The following is an 18,194-nucleotide window of genomic DNA, read 5'->3' on the forward strand; positions in this document are numbered from 1 at the left end:
GGGAGCCCGATGTAGGACTCAATCCCAGGATCCTGGGATCATGACCTGAGCCAAAGGCAGATGCTCAACCACTGAGCCACCCTGACAGTAAGGCAGTCAGGAGTGCCTTACTGTCTTAATAAACTAATTACTATATTACAGTAACCAAATACTACTCTAAAAAACCCTAAAACAGAAGCCTAAGGTCTGTTTTATTGCTACCTAGCAGAAGGTACTTGATATCAATTATATACTGATCTAATGGCCTGCAAGCTCCTTTGAATGTGTTCCTTCCACCTTCTTCCTTTTTCCACCTTCCACCTTCTTTATAGCCTCTGTTACTTTTGAGAAATATGCACACACATGAGCACACACACAACACACATGCCCAGGAAAAGAAGGAATCTGCCTCTACTTTCTACTTCCCCAAGTATCCACGCCAGTGATTCTTGATTCTTAAATTTAGTGTGGATAAAATACCAGGAATCATTTAAGATGCAGATTTGGGGCTCAGACCTCCTAGGGACTTTGATGTAGCTATAATATGGGGGATGAGCCCTTGACTCTTCATATTTGCCAGCGTCCCAGGTAGTTATAGTACAGATGGCCCGTGGGCTACACTTTGAGACACCATTCAGCACCCACAAATTCATTGGCAACCAATTCCTAAGGTCAGCCTGCCCAAAGTCAAGCATTCTGCAGGGGCTTCTGTGGCAGCAGTGGGCAGGACCATTCATTAGCTGACCTTTGAGGGTGTTGGTCAGATGTGTTTGTTCTTGACTTATCACACATCTCTTCCGATCTGACTCTTCCCCACCCCTCCAGTATTGTATTGAAATGAATTCTCCATACCCCTGTCTTCTCTTCCTCTTGACTCTTTAGTCAGTATTACAGGAGTTCCCATGTGGACCTGACAACTTCTAATGCAAGACATAGCAAGGTACTTACCTGTGAAAAACTCAGTCAGAGTCCTGCATTATCAGAGGAGAACTGGACAGGATCTGTGACTTGCCTAATGAGATTAATCAATTCTATAGACTGCTGTATATCCCTCTCCTGTGGAGCTTATCACTCTACCTTGCTTTGCAATTTGTTTAGTTCATGTTCCCAAGATCTTAATTAGAGTTATTCTGTACCTTACTTAACTTAGCATGGCACCTGGCACCAACCCTAAAGTCAGAAACTGAACCAATACCATAATCCAAATAAAAAGCAATTATACTTTCTATCTCTCTGGCCTACAGGACAGATTAATAATTTATGCTAAAGCTAAATCTCAATTTAAGGGACTTTCTCATTATCTGAGTATTTAGGTATCCTTCAAAGCCAGTTGATTAGTCAATAGATTAATTTGCCTGGAGAGGCAACAGATTTCTGTTCTATCGTCCTAAGCTGAGTGGCTTCCACCTCCTGCAAGGCTTGACCTTTTCTAGCCATAGGATCATACATTTGTTTAGTCACATGACAAATAGATTTTGACTAGTTATTTTGTGATAGATAGTAGCCTAAGCATGAGGAAGACAAAGAGGAACATACATCATCTCTGTCTTAAAGAAGTTTAGTCTCTTGGGAAGGAAGGAAACTGGCATGAAATGACCACCTGCAGCTCTGTACCTGAGCATGTGATCAGTCCCGTCTAGTGAGCTAAGGGACCCATTGGGAAAAATATGAATATGTGGGAGAAAGGCATTCCGGGTAAATAAGATCTACAAACCTAGAATGAGAAAGTTACAGTATGGCAATCCTATGTGACTTCAGCAAGGGTTCCCAGGAGACAGATGTTTGAAATGGAGATGTGCACATAGGACATTTCTTGAGGATTCCCTCCAGGCTCATCTCTGCAGGAATAAGGAAGTAGGGTTGGTCAGAGCAGGGCGGTGAACTGTGATGCACTTGTAATGCAAGCCAATCTTCAAAGAAAGCTCTAAGGCTGGGACGGCCCTCAGAGTTGCCCTGCTTAGGGCAAGGATCACAATGAACAGGGCTCACTGCTGCTGCCCCTACCCCCAAAGGTCATTGCTTTAAGGTAGGTAGGTGTCTTTGGCTGGAGACAGTTCTTGGAGAGGGATTTAGTTGCAAGCTGTCAGCTGCCAACCTGACCAGGGCCTGATAGAATGTTGCCGGAGAGCTGGGACATGTGACAGCATCCATGAAAGTAAGCCCAGGGAGTAGGAAATATGAGTGTGGGGCAGCCCAGGTGGCTCAGCGGTTTAGCACCGCCTTCAGCCCAGGTCGTGATCCTGGAGTTGCAGGATCGAGTCCCATGTCGGGCTCCCTTCATGGAGCCTGCTTCTCCCTCTGCCTGTGTCTCTGCCTCTGTCTGTCTGTGTGTCTGTCTCTCTCTGTCTCTCATGAATAAATAAATAAAATCTTTTTTTAAAAAAAGAAATGTGAGTGTGAAGCTGCCAGTGTAGAGGTGACAAATGCAGCAGAGAAGGTGTCAGGAGTCAGATTAAAAAGGACCCTGTTCTTCGGAGGCAGAGACCCATTCCAAGAACCCTAGGGGCTACATAGAAATGTGAAGAAAATAAGCAAACTAAAACCATGACCAGAATCTCTAGGTGTAGCATTATAAAGATGGTTTGGAAAGTCCCGAAAAACTCGAGAAAAGGATTTCAGAGTTGTTTGGAAGATAAAAGAATTAAACATGAGTGACTGATTTTTTGTGGTCATTGAGGGAGAGGAGCCGAGTTAGGGAACCTGGTGCATGCAGAGCACTTCGGTGCGCACAGTAAAGATATAGGGAACCATGCCCATTCTTGGGGTCCAGGAGTTAGTTGGTGTAGGAGGCCAGGCAGGGGAAGATATGCACTATGCATGGGATGCATTCATCATCTAGTTGCCAGAGAATGAAGAATATGAAATTTCCATGAAGGGATATTTTATTTCTTTTTTTGTCTCAATAATTCACAAGTGACAAGAAAACTATAGGATGGAGGCTGGTGGCACTTGCCGAACAAATTGCATATTTTTCAAGATTGCCAACTCAAACTAAATTAGAATGATTATAATTAAGATCATATGAGCACATGTGAATGCCTAAGTGTTTGTGAGGCTCTGTATTTACTATCTTCATGCTCTCAGACTAATAGATAACTCACCTCTATAGCGGTTCTGTTCAGGGGAGATCTAATGGAGGAAGAAGCATCAGAGGAATTGTGGAGAGAAGATGTGCAATTAATTAAAAGGGTATTAGTTCTTCCCCTAGTTAAACACCAAGTAAAAATAGGGATTTAACAAGTATTTGGCCAGAAAGAGTATATCAAACAATTTTTAATCAGTAGAGGAAAAGCAGGGAAAATCCACAGAAGACATTTCCTAAATATCATTCTTTAGGATGGGATGCCTTCAACACTTTAAGAGATCCTCTCCCCGTTCTCCCCCAGAACCAGTAGTCACCTATCCTACTCTACACAGCTAGATCAGAACTTCTGTAAATCATCACAAAATATGTTAAGCCATCTGATGAAAGTTCTGCATCATAATTGAACAGAAAGGAAATTGGACAAAGCACGTGAGCTATCAGTTTGATTATTCCTAAAAACTGGTTTCTCACCAACTATCACTAGAATACGAACTGTGTGAAGGCAGGAATGTATCTTTTCATCTGTTCACTAATATGTCCTCAGTGCTTAGAACCATGATGGTATAAGGTATGCATTCAGTAAATGTTTGTGAATCAATGAGTCAAGAGTGAATTAATTTCTCTTAAAAAAAAAAAAAGAGATGATTCCAGGGGTCAGAGTATTGGCAGAAGAAAACTGTACTCTTCCGTGTGGTCAATGTGCTTTCCTCCATGACACTGGTTGTGATGCTCTCCAGTGACAAGAAGCCGTGGGCTCTTCTTTGTTAACTGGGATCTGAGCATACTAGGTTATATTTTACATTTGACAATTGATGTCTGTATTAGCTTCCTAGAGCTGCTGTAACAAATTACCACAAACTGAATGGCTTAACACAACAGAAATTAATTTTCTCACAGCCTTTGAGGCCAGAAATCTCAAATCAAGGTGTTGGCAAGGCCATGCTCCTTTTGAAGACTCTAGGGGAGGATCCTTCCTGGCCTCCCCCAGGTTCTGGTGTTCTCCTGCAAATCCTGGCATTCCTTGTAGATATGTAACTCTAGGTTCTGCCTCTATCTTCACACAGCATTCCCCTTGAGTCTGTATCTTGTCTTCTCCTCTCATCAGGACACCAGTCATATTGGATTTAGGGCCTACCTGAATTCAGTATGAACTTGTCTTGACTAATTACATTTGCAAGGACTTTATTTCCAAGTAAGGACACATTCACAGGTGCCAGGGATTAGGAATTGAACATATCTTTTCAGAGGATATAATTCAACATGCAAAAATGTTCTTCCAAGAGTGACTATATTTAGGAATTATTCTTTTGGGGTCTGTCTTGAAGGAAACCAATGCCTGCTGATGCCTCCCTCCAAATATTTCCCCAACTCTCCATTGGATTTCTCTTTGCCCATTTCTCTGAGGTCAAATATATGTAAAATATCTACATTTCCCTGAGACATGACACATACCAGTATATTTTTCTAATGTAGCTAAGATATGGAAGGGGCAAGACAAAAAATATTTTCAGTGGTTGATGTACAGGGATGAGGACACTTCGAAAGAGGTACATTAATGAAGACCAGAAGTGTATATTGAAAGAAGATTCAGGACAAATTTCACCATTTTTTTCTCTAGCCAGCTGTGTTTCTGATGATAATATGAATTGTTACTTTATTTGAGTTTTACTGGGAAAATTATATTATTAAATTATTAAATTAAATTATATATGTATATATATAATATCTTCATAGTAGATTTTTAAATGTCAGTTTTTCCTTTAATAGATCTTTATAAAATATTGTTTGCCACACACTGTATTCGGTACTGGAGAACAAAGAATATGTCAATGACGAAGTTGTACCTAAAAGGAACTAAGTGTACTCATGATGTAAACTTAAAAGTGCCAAAAAATAGTGTCTCTTTTATTGTTATCATTCTGACATTAAGGCACTTATTCAACAATTCTAGTAAGTTTGGTATTTCAAACACATTTGTGGTCTTCTCTCACTTTAAGCCTGGATTAGGCACTTACTTCTCCAACTCTGCATTTCTCTGTGCATATCCTTGCATAACATTTGGCACAATGCTTTATAAATATTATACTTACTTGCTTCCTCCACTAGCCTGGAAGTCCCTGGCAGATGATTATTTCTCTATAATTAGTGGAATGACTAACAGATATAATTTGCTACAAATTGGTACCAAGTACAAAATGATAGACATAGATCGAGTGCTTTGACACTTAAAGGAGATCCTCAACTCTCTATACCTGTGTTCATTACAAAGGGATTCTTGTAGAAGGTGGAAATTAAGTAGGCTCAAAGAATGGGGGAGAATAAGTAAAGAAGTTTCCAGAAGTCATGTCCTTTGAAGGCAACCACAGTAGTTGACATGTACCTGCCCTTGCCCTTTGTCTGCTAAAAAGTCTCTAGTTTATATTCCTCAACAAATAATTGGCCCAAAGAACAAGAATTTGTGTTTAATTAACTTAGTCTCCTTTCACTCAGTAAAGGCAACCACAGTCTATGGACCTCAAACTGATGGCAGCTTAAGATCTTTTAAATTCTGTTATAAAGAGAGTATTGGGTTATAGTATACAGATGATGTTGGGTTCTATTGTGAAGGAAGATGATGGCATAGTTTTTTTAAACTCCCAAGTGAAACAATGGTGAAGCAACTTCGTTCTTCCTAAGATAGCAGGTGCGCTAGGCACACAGGCCACAACCAACTGGAAACATGATACCATGTAGTTTCATTCCATCAACAGCTGGCTGAAGAGTACTAATGGTATACCCGGGACTGAGCTGAGGACTATACAGCCCAGATTTTAAGGAGCTCATAGTTTAATAAACACAATATATAAATAACTACAATATAATGTAGAAGTTACAAAATACAATAGATTCTCAGAGGAATGGCTTCTGGCCTTGTGCGTTAAGGAGGTTTTCTTAGAAGAGTCATCTCTGTTTGCCCTTAAAGAATAAGTAAGTTCTGGTCCTGGAGAAATATTGATATTAGGATATTCTGGGAAAAGTTTCACATTGAGGTCATTTTGATTATAGCAGCCTTGTTACAGGGGTGTGTTTAATCTAAGGCTGAAAATATAGGTTGAGGCAGATCATGGCACCTTAAGAATTAAGGCATACTGGACAGATAATAGGGAATGTCAAAGATTACTGAACTTGACTGGCATGACTAGGGCTGCATTTAAAAAATATTTAAAAACCCAGTTATGTCCAAGACCCTCCCTGCAACATTTGTCAGTCATGGATTTTCCTTCCATACGGTCACCTCTCTCTCTCTCCTTCCAGATCAGCTTCAGCTATTCTGACTTCTGATCCCCCTGCTGACCTAGATACCTTAATTTGCCTCTTGACTGATTCCACCATAAATGCATTTCTAGCACAACCTATGTATCTTTGTGGATTATATTATTTGTGAGGTACTAGTAAAAGTCTGTGTGATTAGAGCACACATGGCCAATCATGCTTTTGTGGGAATGCCCCAGATTTTCCCCTTAACCACTGTTTTCAGACTCTCTGCATGCCATGCATAGTGGAATTCTCCAGATACGTGAGCATTTTGTGATTATTTGTAGTTTTACCAGAGAAACAGACTCACTATCAGTAATACAGACAAATGATTTCTTATATCTTATATACACACAGTTCTAGGATTTGATATCAAGCTCCTATAGTTGTTGTTGCAGTGAAGAAATCTCCTTAAGACCATTGCTTCTGTGCCTGTTGTTGGATTTAAAGCCAGTGGAGCTGGTGGCTAAGAAGGAAAGGTGGATGTGAAGTGGAAGAGAACAAGGACAAAATGGACCCAAGCTTGTCCCTCACTACCTCCAGTCTCAGGAGTGGGGTATAGATCTGCTGGTGCCCTTCACTAGGACACTGGACATATGTCTGCCCCAGGACTCAGAGCAGCTGAAGGGGAAGATTAGGCAGGAGCTGGAGCAGCTGCAGCCTGGCTGCTGCCCTAGTCCCACAGGTGAATCTACACACGAGCAACAGTGGGCAGAAGCTATAACAGAACCTGGCCCCACACCAACCCCTCAAGCAGAGCCTTGGTTGCTGCTCCCTTCTGGATTCCAAATCGCATGCAGGTTCCTTTTGTGGCAAAACTTGAATATGCAGAGAAGGCTATTCTGGGACAGCAGCTCCAGCTTAGCTGAATAGATCCAAGGCAAAGCCACACACACACACTCTCCTCTGCTTGAAGTCTCCAGGCAGCGGGGTTCAGTTTGCAAACCCATTGAACCAGTACAGGAAGATGGCACAGCTCCGCTATGCCTGCAGGAAAGCAGAAAAGATTTCCAGGACTGCTAGATGCTCACAGATGGCTGGTAATAGGAATATGGAGCAAGGGAAGGGCCACTGGGTTTTCAGCTGGGTGATTGTAAGGTTTGAAGAGTGCACGACTGAGTGTGGGCAGATTGCATGTGAGAGATGTGTGCATCGGCACTAACGCATCCCAGTTAGAAATTCCATCAGAGCTGCCTCTGCTTCTCTCTGCTGATTTATATCAGGAGACATCATAGCTGAAAAGCATCGTCAATTTTTGTTTTTGTTTTTATTTTTTGTCATTTTGTTTCGTTTTGGTTTTTGTATTGTCAGTTTAGAGCAGTGATTCGGAAAGCATAGAAGAGAAGAATGTGTAGATCACACGTCCCAGCTCACCTTAACTTCCGAAGGGTTACATGGTTTAGAAGTTTGGACTGAGGTTTCAAAAAAAATTTAATAAAGAGATGAAGTTTTTATGTTTGTTAAAGGGAATAGGGCTTTAAGAAGTTTTTATATATAACTTAGAAAGAATTACAAAAGAAAGGCTAAGTTCAGAGAAAGAGAATCTTGATTCAACTCGAACCCTTAGAGCCTACTTGCTAATGTCTGCCCTTGACTTATGGCTCAGGGCTGCTATCCAAATTAATCGAGCAAAGGGCACTTTAATTAAAATAAGCACAATTTATTAAACACGTGCTTTATAGATTTTATCAGAGAACGCCTTACACATATAAGTTTAAGTCCCACAACAACACTATAGTTTTATAATCTCTGTTTTATAGATGAGAAGCTGGTTCTCACAGGGGTTAAGCAACTTGCCTTCAAATCACACAGCTTGTAAGTAGCTAAAGAAGGAACCACGTCAATGATCTGCCTCCGAAACACATTTAGACAACTTTTCCCTGCTGCTTCTCTTGCCTATGCTCTCAGGGATAGCCTGAGGCTCATCCGAGGAATGTCTATGGGCTAACTTCATTGAGATTTATTGTGTGTGCATGTGTACACACTTCTGTGCATACACACACACACACACACACACACACACACACACACCCCTACACATACTGAGGATTGGGCCAATGTCTTTCGGAGGCATTGATGTATTTTAATGCCTAATGCAAAAAGCATTTGCTTTTCTGTCCATGTGCCACATACCATGTTAGATACTAGGTAAATGATGGAGAGCATGATCAGAGCTGTAGTCTACTACTGGGAGTTGGTAAGCAAGTGGAAGAAGGAAAATGACCAAAGGTTTATATTAATACATATGTAATTACTACTTATTGCAATCTCAGCTCAAAGAGATCTATAAGAATTTGTGCCAAAGGAATCTAACCTGGACTAGAGAAGTCAAGTAAGTTTTCCTTAAAGAAAGAGGGCCAAATTCAACTGAGAGAAGAGTCAGGGGTTCAGGTAGTAGAATACCAAAGACAAAGGAAAAAGCATAGGCAAAAACCCTGTGATGGGCAGAATGAATGGATAATCAGTTAATTGATTAATTTAATACCTGGAAACGTGGGTTCCAGGTTTTTTATTGGCAGCACCTGGCAGTACTTACCATAGCCTGCAGTTCACTGGACAGCCTCCTCCTGGGATTTGGTGGATGTTGAGCTAAATGACACATAGGCGCTGATGGATGTGAAATTAAGTTTGTTACTCACATAGTAACCAGAAAAAGGTTTCCCGGAGGAGAAGGTCAAGAGTACAAGAGGCGGGGAGTGGGACACAGACTTTGGGGTATTGTTTCAGATGGGGGTTGGAGCCAGGGTAGAGAATGTCCTCCCAGGTGGGTGTGTGTGTATTATTTGAAATGTCCATCAGTTACATGATTCTGGGTCCAACCATAGGCTCCCTTCAGGTCGCCCAGGTGTAGAGCACAGTGCACAAGGAGGGCGAAGCTGGAAAACTGTCTGCAGTCATCAAAAATAGTCTTTCTCTTGATTACATGGGTGGAAGTTACTGCAGAGTGATTTTTCATAATTTCAGTGCAACGATTAGAAATGCCGGTTATATTATCAGCAAAAGGTAGAATGAATGCTTTCAGAAGTTGAAGTCATACAGTCAAACAGAAAATAAAAAGGGTTTTCCTGTTGTCAAAATTATTATCTATTCCTGCTCTTCCTCCAAAGGCATGGATGGGGCTTTACACTACAGATTACAGGTAATCTTGCCTGCCTGTGCCCCCGATCAATCTAACTTTGCAGAAAAGCTTATTTGTGAAGGATTCAAGCAACTTGGAGCTACTTTAATAAAAGCTACAAAAAAAAATTTTCTGCAAAGAAAGGAAAACACCGTGGGTGATTTAAGGATATTGTGTGTATGTGTCTGGGTCTGTGTGTATGTCTTTGGCTGTATGGGAAGTATATAACAATTAAATCAATCATTAGTGAAAGACTGATTAAAACATTCTTTGTGATACTCAAAAACAAACAAACAATCTGATTAAAAATGGGCAGAAGACCTGAATAGATATGTTTCCAAAGAAGACATACAAATGGCCAACAAGCATATGAAAGGATGCTCATCATTAGTCATCAGAGAAATGCAAATCAAAACCACAATGAGACATCACTTTACACCAACAGAACGGCTAAGATATAAAAGATAAGCAACAACAGGTGCTGGCGAGGATGTGGAGAAAATAGAACCCTTGTGCCCTGTTGGTGGGAATGCAAACTGGTACAGCCACTGTGGAGGACAGTATAGAGGGTCCTCAAAAAAGTAAAAATGGAGCTACCCTACAGTTCAGTAATTCTACTACTAGGTATTTACTCAAAGAAAATGAAAATGCTATTTTAAAATGCTATTTTGAAAAGACACACACACACACACACACACACACACACACACACACTCCTATGTTTGTTGTAGCATTATTTACAAAAGCCAAGATATAGAAATAACTTAAGTGCCCAGCAATAGAGGAATGGATAAAAAATATATAGTATGTATATAATGGAATATTAGTACTCAGCCACAAAAAAGAATGAAATTTTGCTGTTTACAACATGGTTGGATCTAGAGGGTATAATGCCAAGTGAAAAAAGTCAGTCAGGGAAAGACAAATAGCATATTATTTTACTCGTGTGGAATTTAAGAAAGAGAACAAATGAACGAACAAAGAGAAAAAGAGACCCCCTCCCCCCAAAAAAACAACCAATACTCTTAAATATAGAGAACGAAAGCTGTTGATTGTTGGAGGGGAGATGGGTAGGGACAGATGAGATACAGGAAACCTGGAGTACACATGTGTGGATGAGCACTGAGTGAGGTATAGAATTGTTGAATCATTATATTGTACACTTGAAACTGAGACAACACTGTATGTTAATTATACTTTAACAAAAAAATAATTAAAAAATAAAAATAGTTATATCCCACAAATAATTTTTGGTCCTATTCTTCTTAATATACCTCAAGGAAATAATTTGAAACAGGGAGAAAAATCCATATTCTTGATGAGGTTTACCACACATTTAAACAAAACTAAACAAACAAAAACTAATTACCCAATAAGTATTGTTTGTTAAGGAAACAAAAATTATAATGACTTAAAAGAAACCTTAGACTTTCATTAAAAGGTATGTATCCTTAGTAATATGGAAAAACTATGTGATGTAATGTTTAGGGAAAAGAGCACTATGTTAAGTCCATACTTTAATTTTAACTGTCAAATTACTTAGATGTGATAGAGTTTGGAGGCAGTTACAGAGAAGTCGTCATAGGTGATGTGTTGGGATGTTAGGTTTATATATTTATTTTTATACATGCTTTTATATTTCCCAGACTGTAAGGTTGATTTTTTTAATTAAAAAAAAAAGAACTCATTATTTATATCAACACTCCTGGTCCCCTATGAGTTGTGCAATTATAGAGGTAAAGAACAAATAGGCAGAGAAAAGGAAGATGAAGAAGTCAAAAAGAGATAGAGAAGCAGCCTCAGAATCCCTACGACATACCACTGTCTGCCAGGTGCTTTGTAGAGTTGACTGTTTAAATCTTCATAAAAATATATTATGTTAGTATCCATCTCATTTTGCAGATCAGTAACTGGAAATTCAAAGAGTTATGAATAACCACTCACTTAAGAAGTGATAGAGTTGGGGTTAGAATTCGTATTTGGATAATCATGACTAGATTTTCAGTATAGTCAACCTTTTATTTCAAGTGCATCATGCTGAGCTTACCTGGATTTCTTTTCCTGCAAAAATGCATTAAAAGTTTGAGAAATTCCCCCTACCTCACTCTTGCTATTGATTAATTGAAGGGAATTTTACTGCACAAAACTTTATATTTCCCAACTCTTCCATGAACTCAAAGTTATTTTGAAACGCAAATCTCCTTAAAACCCAATAAACACTTTTTAATTTATTCCACAAAACCATACAACTTTTCTCACTCTCGGAAATAATCATAAAAATGCTAATTTGGTCAATTTTACTCTATAATTTTGTCAAGGCCCTGTTTGGAAAATGTATTGGCACTACGTATAATTGTACAATATTCCTCTGAGAACGGCAGTAAAAAAAAATATCACTTAGCCCTGAAGTCTCAACATATTTTTCTTTCCTTTTCTTTTCGAGTTTTATTTTGTTCATAATTCCATTCCAGTCACCCCTCCTCTCCTTCACACCTATATCTTTATACCCCCTGTCAGAAGAGACAAAGTTGTGGCCTTGGGAAACATAGAACGTTAGTCTATTTTAGAAATCCCTGAAAAGATTTAAGCCAGAAGATTCTTCTTTCAAAATGTCTTTGTTTGAACATGTGGTCTGATAATCTGGGGGCTTGTAACTTGGTGAAGTCATTAGCTTCATTGAGATGAATCATAAGACATGCCGGTCTCTTGAGAGATGGAAGACGTTAAGAGTATGCATCGGTCCGTCCGTCCACTCCCCCCCATCCCCGTGCACTGTCTGTCCTGCCATCCTGCTGTCCTGCCATCCTGCCGTGGTGTCCACTGGCCACCGCACTACCTACTGTCCTGTTAGAATAAGTGGACACGGACAGACCTCTCCTGTGCATCTGAAATCAGCCTCTTTCAAAGACTGTGCTCCTGCAATCATGCCCTCCTCTGTATCATCATTATTTCCTTGTCTACTCCATCACCCCCATGGGCAGAATGCATTTTCAATATTTTTAACCAATAAGAAATATACTTAGATCCCAAATATCCCTCTGGGCATCACTCTGTTTCTCTTCTCAGATTGACAGCAAAATTTTCTTGAGAATGTTGTCTACACTTGGTTCTCTACCATCTTGTTCATGTTCTTCCGTTGTGCTTTGGTCCACGGCAAGTACTCTTGTCAAGGAATCAGCGATAGTCCTCAGGCCTGATCTGTTCAACCCCAGAGGATCAGATCCTATGCTCCCGAAGTACAGCCTGCAGCTGCCTTCCAGGGGACAGTGCTCACTTGTTTTCCTTTTACCTCACAGACCTTTCCTTTCACCACTTCCAGCCTACACGTCTGAAGGACTTACCTCCTCCTCCTTCTCTTGTCTACTTAGACTACCTCCTCAGGTGACTTCATCCAGTCCCATGTCTTTATGGGCTGCAAAATCCCCAAATTCTGTCTCCAGCCCCCAAATTTCTCCTGGTTCCTGATTACCCACCTGGAACCCCTACTTGAATATCTAATTGGCATTTGAGATTTTGTACATCCTAAATAACTTTTTATTTCTTCATTTCTTTCTCATTTTAGAAAATGTTGCCAACATTCAAGAGGTCAGCCTAACATCAGGGAGTCACTTCTGATGTCTCCTTTTTTCTCGAACTACAAATTTATAACATTCACAGGTTCTATCTAATGGGCCACTTGCCACCACCACTGGCTTCTCCCATCCGGAAACTCGTCTCTGGCTGCCAGGCCTGCCTCCCCCACAGGCAGCTCTCCAGCCAGCAAAATACTTACTGGAAAATGTAAACCAAGTCATCAAACCCTCCCGTCTTCTAACTACACGTTGGTAGAACATAATCCACGGTGGTGTCTCCGATTACACAGCCTGCCCCACCCAGTTCTTGCCTTTCTTCCTTCGCCCTGTCCTGTGTTTGCTCTTCAGCCTCACTGGCCTGCTTGCTCCCCCGAGCAGGAACTCCTGCCTCAAGCAACCTGTAGAGCTTCTCTCTGAAGATAGAGCTCGTCCTCTGACTTTGAACCTCCTTCCTGTGCTGCCCTGCCCCCCACCAGTACATCCATCCTCTATCCTGTCACCCTCCACTGCCTCATCCTGCTGATTCACCTACGTTGGACAGGGAATCATTTGACCTTATTCACTGAGTTGTGCTTTTACTGACATGTCGGTCATTGTCAGCCTCCCCCACTGGCATGTGGATTCCATGAGGGCTGGAGCCAGGTCTTGTTCAACTGCCTCAAGAATGGTAGATGCCTAATAAATATTTATCACTTAAGTGATCAAATCAATCATTTCTTCAACAGAAGGTACTGTCCATTGTAACAGCTGGGCAACTATTTTGGCTGTAAGTCATTGAGACCTCAACTATTATTGTTTAGGCAGATGGCAGACTCTTTCATTAAATGATAGGAAATTTGGAGGGCGGAGTCCAAGCCTGGTATGACCGCTTAAGAGTGTGGTCGGGGACCCCTCTCCTGGTCTTCTGGCTGCGGCTTTCGTCCCATGGCTGCAAGCTCGGTGCTGCATTGCCAGGCAGCGTACCCATATTCCAGACAGAAGGGCACTTGCCCTTTTATTTCACAAAAGTTTTATATCTATAAAGTCTTTATAGCCAGGGCTCTAGCTGGTCACATTTGTAGCTGAATTCTGGTCTGAATAAAATTGGGCTCTGTTAGGAGAGATGAAGGGAGAATGTAGAGCTCATGAGCAATTATCTGAGTTTGTCACAGGCCCCTTTGCTGTGAGACAGTGCAGAGACATCTTCTCTTGAGGGACATATAGTCTAGAGAGCATGAACTGTAAAACTAGACATCGTAAGAAAAACAAAGACTCTCCTGATAACCCAGCAGACGGAGCCATGGCTTCTTGGTCTGGGAATCAGGAAGCACTTCACGGTGTTTTTGATTGTATCTTGAGGGAGGTTTGCTAATTGGAAAGGTCTGAGAAGGGGATGCTGAGCAGTGGAAGGACTATTTGGGGAAGTATGCGGTTTGAGTGCTAAGGGCACGTGTGGAGACAGAAAGTCAGTGTGGCTAAAGCACAGACTAGCAGGGCGTTTGGGTGGGCAGGGCGACTGGGCCAGTGGATGATACAGTACTCTCGGAGGACTTTCAGTAAGAAAGTCTAACAGTAACTGCATTTTGAAGGCTTAATCACTTTTATTGGGGAGGAGGCGTTAAAGAGAGAAAGAATGGGGGCAGGGAGATCAATCTGGAGACTATTGTCTTTGCTCCCAAACCCATATGGGCAGGTTCCCATACCACTCAGACTAGATGTGAGCACAGTTTAGACTAGTGGTCACAATCTCAGATGGCCTAGAGGAGCCAGCAGGTGACATCCTACGTAAATCAACACCCATCTGTGGCACTGGGGGTAAGGAGCCATTGGCAAAGTGAAGAATGACCCCCCAAGGACATGCAAATTTAATTTAGAACAAATCAAAAAGTGCTACACCTGCCAAAAAGTCCTCAGGACAGATTTTGCCCAGAGACGGCCAGCTTGCAAGCCCTGGTTTAGGGTAACCTGCTTACACTCACACCTGACACTCACACATCATGAGGGGACACGGGGGTGCCCATTCCCGGGGGTTGAATTGAGTCAGGGAGAATTATCATCCTTGGCTCATTTACAAGCTCTCCTGACTGGCCTACGAATGAGCCAAATGGAGGAAGACATACTCTCATGAGGGGAATCGGACGGTGGGCACCTGAGTTTCTAACTGAGGACAGTTTGTTTGCAGCCCGCACACACAACACCTCTCATGGATAGAGATGAATTGAGCTGAGTCTCAACACAAAGCTGACTTTTAAGGCACAACAGCAACACGAAGTTTCAAAGATAGTTTCAAGAGTTTATAATGTGCTAATCACTCTTCCGCGTATTAATTAATTTTCATAACATCTCCTCAGAAGACGTGTTCTTAGACCCATTTTGTAGATAATGATACTGAGTGCAGCACGCCCAAGGTCACACAGCTGGTAGAGGCGCAGTGTCAGGTGTCACTTAGTGCCAAGCCCCACACTATTCCCAATATGTTGGGTTTTTAATTTATGTCCTAGGCAATTAAAACAGTGTTCATCTAAGCCCTTTGGAAGTTAGGATTAAAGTATTAATAATTCTGAGTTTGAATTTGCTTCTCTTTTGCAAATACTTGTGAGCACCTGTCAGCTGGTGAAGGACACTGCCTGCTACTTGCCTGTGCCTCTTTCATCTGAAGAGTGAAATGAGAAGTGGCGTGGAGCCTCATTCAAGTCGTCGTGGTGAGGATTGAACCAAGAATCTAGGACAGACTCAGACTTAATTCACATTTATTGAGAACCTACTACTTGCCAGGTTGGATGCCAGCAGAAGTTATCAGTAGCTATTTTGGACTGATGATTGACACCTCCACCAAAATTCAGACTTTCTTATCAATCAGCCAACCTGTATTCTATGCTTGGAGGGCACTGTTTGTTTTATCACTCTGGCATTCACCTTATTTTGCTGCAACTTAGGTGTGTGTGGATGGCTGTGAGCTTCTGTAGAGGAAGCTTCAAGGATGCTATCATTTTGAATCCCCATCTTGATCAGCACAGGTTCTGGCCCAGAATAGATGCTCCTTTTAACAAATAAAAGTAAATAAAAATAAAACAAAGAAGCTTTCCATTGGATACCAGTCTCCCTCTTTATGCTCTGTCTGTCCAAGCTGCCTTCTCACAGCAGAATGATTCTATTTTCACACGGAAGGAGCAACCACCCATGGGGATTTTCTTCTCCGACAAGGGTGGGGGAGAAAGGAGAAATAAATAATATACTTTCTGAGCCTTCTATTATTATTTCTGGGAAAACATAATAAAGCTACAGCTGGCAGGCACTTATTTTTTTCTTAGCATTTAATAATAGAATTAATTGCTAAGTGGAAAGCTTGCAACCCCCTTTCTGTTGTATGTTGCCCTCTGCTATCATTATGAATAGATGTAAAAATCAAAGCTAATTATCATTCAGAATGTTTGAAGAAATAGACTGAACCACACACACAAAACTCATTTTACCCTACCCCAGCCCCTGGGTTACAGAGTTGAAACACACACACACACACACACACACATACACACACACACACACAAACTATAGGGTAGGGGTAATTCCCTACTGGGGAACTGGGATACCCAGTTGTTCCTTGGATGTGGGTCCTTTTAGCCACAGCCATTAATTGTAGTGTCACAATGTTGTAGAGCCCCAATGCTTCTCATTGTTACCTAGGAGCTGGGTCTGTGTCAGCTCGAGGTCCAGGACTTGGGTTAGCCAGAGAAGCTCTTTATAGAGCCAGTTTGTGGCTAATTGGCTCTGAATGTGAAATGAGTGACTCTCTGAGCTACCCATACCACCATGTAATGTCAAGCAAAAAGCAAGAGTGGGAGACAGGAGTGGAAATACATCTCAGAGTAGAAAGGAAAGGCCATAAGCAGGCCATGAGTGCAGACAACCAAGGAGTTTAGAAAAGAAAGACACTTTAGTGTTACAAGACATGCAGGCATGGGAGGCAGCACATGGGATCATGATAAGGATAACAACTTTTGCTCCTTTAGCCGTGGAAGCCCTGACAGCCTCCAAAAGAGAGCTGGGATCGACAGGACTGTTTAAAAAACAAAGAGAGAGGAAGAAAGAAAGAAAGAAAGAAAGAAAGAAAGAAAGAAAGAAAGAAAGAAAGAAAGAAAGAAAGAAAGAAAGAAAGAAGGAAGGAAGAAAGAAGAAAGAAAGAAAGAAAGAAAGAAAGAAAGAAAGAAAGAAAGAAAGAAAGAAAAAAGAAAGAAAGAAAGAAAAAGAAAGAAAAGAAAGAAAGAGCAGTGGTTAGGAAACTGTTTTCTATGAATGGAGGTGAAAAAGCTACTTTCAAGGTGTTGGTTGTTTTTTTTTTTTTAAGGTTCTGTTTTTTTGTTTTGTTTTGTTTTGTTTTATGTTGAGTAAGGGATAAAAGTTAAAGTCCCTATTCTCAAGTAAAGATGAAATAAGCACAGGTCCAAGGTGTCTTTATGCATTAATTAATGAGCAAGCCAATAAGATGTTACATCAGATTCCAAGAGCATTTCAGAAGCTAAAAATGGAACATGTCCATGGCTCAAGCACAAAACAGGTTAGTGTCCAGCAGAACCACAGGCCTTTGGGGTTACATGTCTTAGCAGAGAGAAATTCTTAACATATCTGATGGGCAAACATTTGCAAGTTAGCATGCAACTTCATAACATTGGAGGTCTTTGCCTTTCATTGAGAAGGGACAGTTAAACTCAGTTCATTTTTCTAGAAAATTTTTGGGCACTCTCCACCCCCATATGACATTGAGAGGTCGTAATGCTTACTTACTTCTTTGCTTATTTTCAGGTTTTGGATCACTTTTTCTGGTCATCCACAGAGTATGCTGCCAGCAAGTTGCTGGTGCAAGGATGGAGGGTGCTTTGAAGGTGAAGCTGCTGGTCACTGGAAATCAATTTTGGGTGAATTTTGTGATGGTTATATAGAGTTTTCCCCACATATGATATTAAACTTCTTTTAAAAAATCTACCTTTGGAATCTTCAACAAATCTACATGGCTTGTTATATAATGTTTTGTAGAGTGGTGGGCACACCAGGACCGGCTGGGGTGGGGTGGGGGGCGGTTCCCATGGAAGATATCCAGCTCCCTGTCCCCCCACGCTGGAGTGGCCAGGAGTTTTACCCATTGCAACAGTCATTAGTCCTGGTAAAGGTC

General features: G+C 41.2%; 1 long non-coding RNA gene across 1 annotated transcript in view; it reads left to right on the forward strand.

Annotated features, from left to right (window-relative positions):
• Positions 1-17,970, forward strand: part of LOC121490416 — an 88,015-nt gene extending 70,045 nt beyond the window's left edge. Inside the window, exon 3 of the long non-coding RNA XR_005987656.1 lies at positions 17,828-17,970. This is a non-coding gene — a long non-coding RNA (uncharacterized LOC121490416). The remainder of the gene's footprint in view (positions 1-17,827) is intronic.
• The last annotated feature ends 224 nt before the right edge of the window (positions 17,971-18,194 follow it).

Source organism: Vulpes lagopus, chromosome 5 (assembly GCF_018345385.1).
Source record: "Vulpes lagopus strain Blue_001 chromosome 5, ASM1834538v1, whole genome shotgun sequence".
NCBI lineage: Eukaryota > Metazoa > Chordata > Mammalia > Carnivora > Canidae > Vulpes > Vulpes lagopus.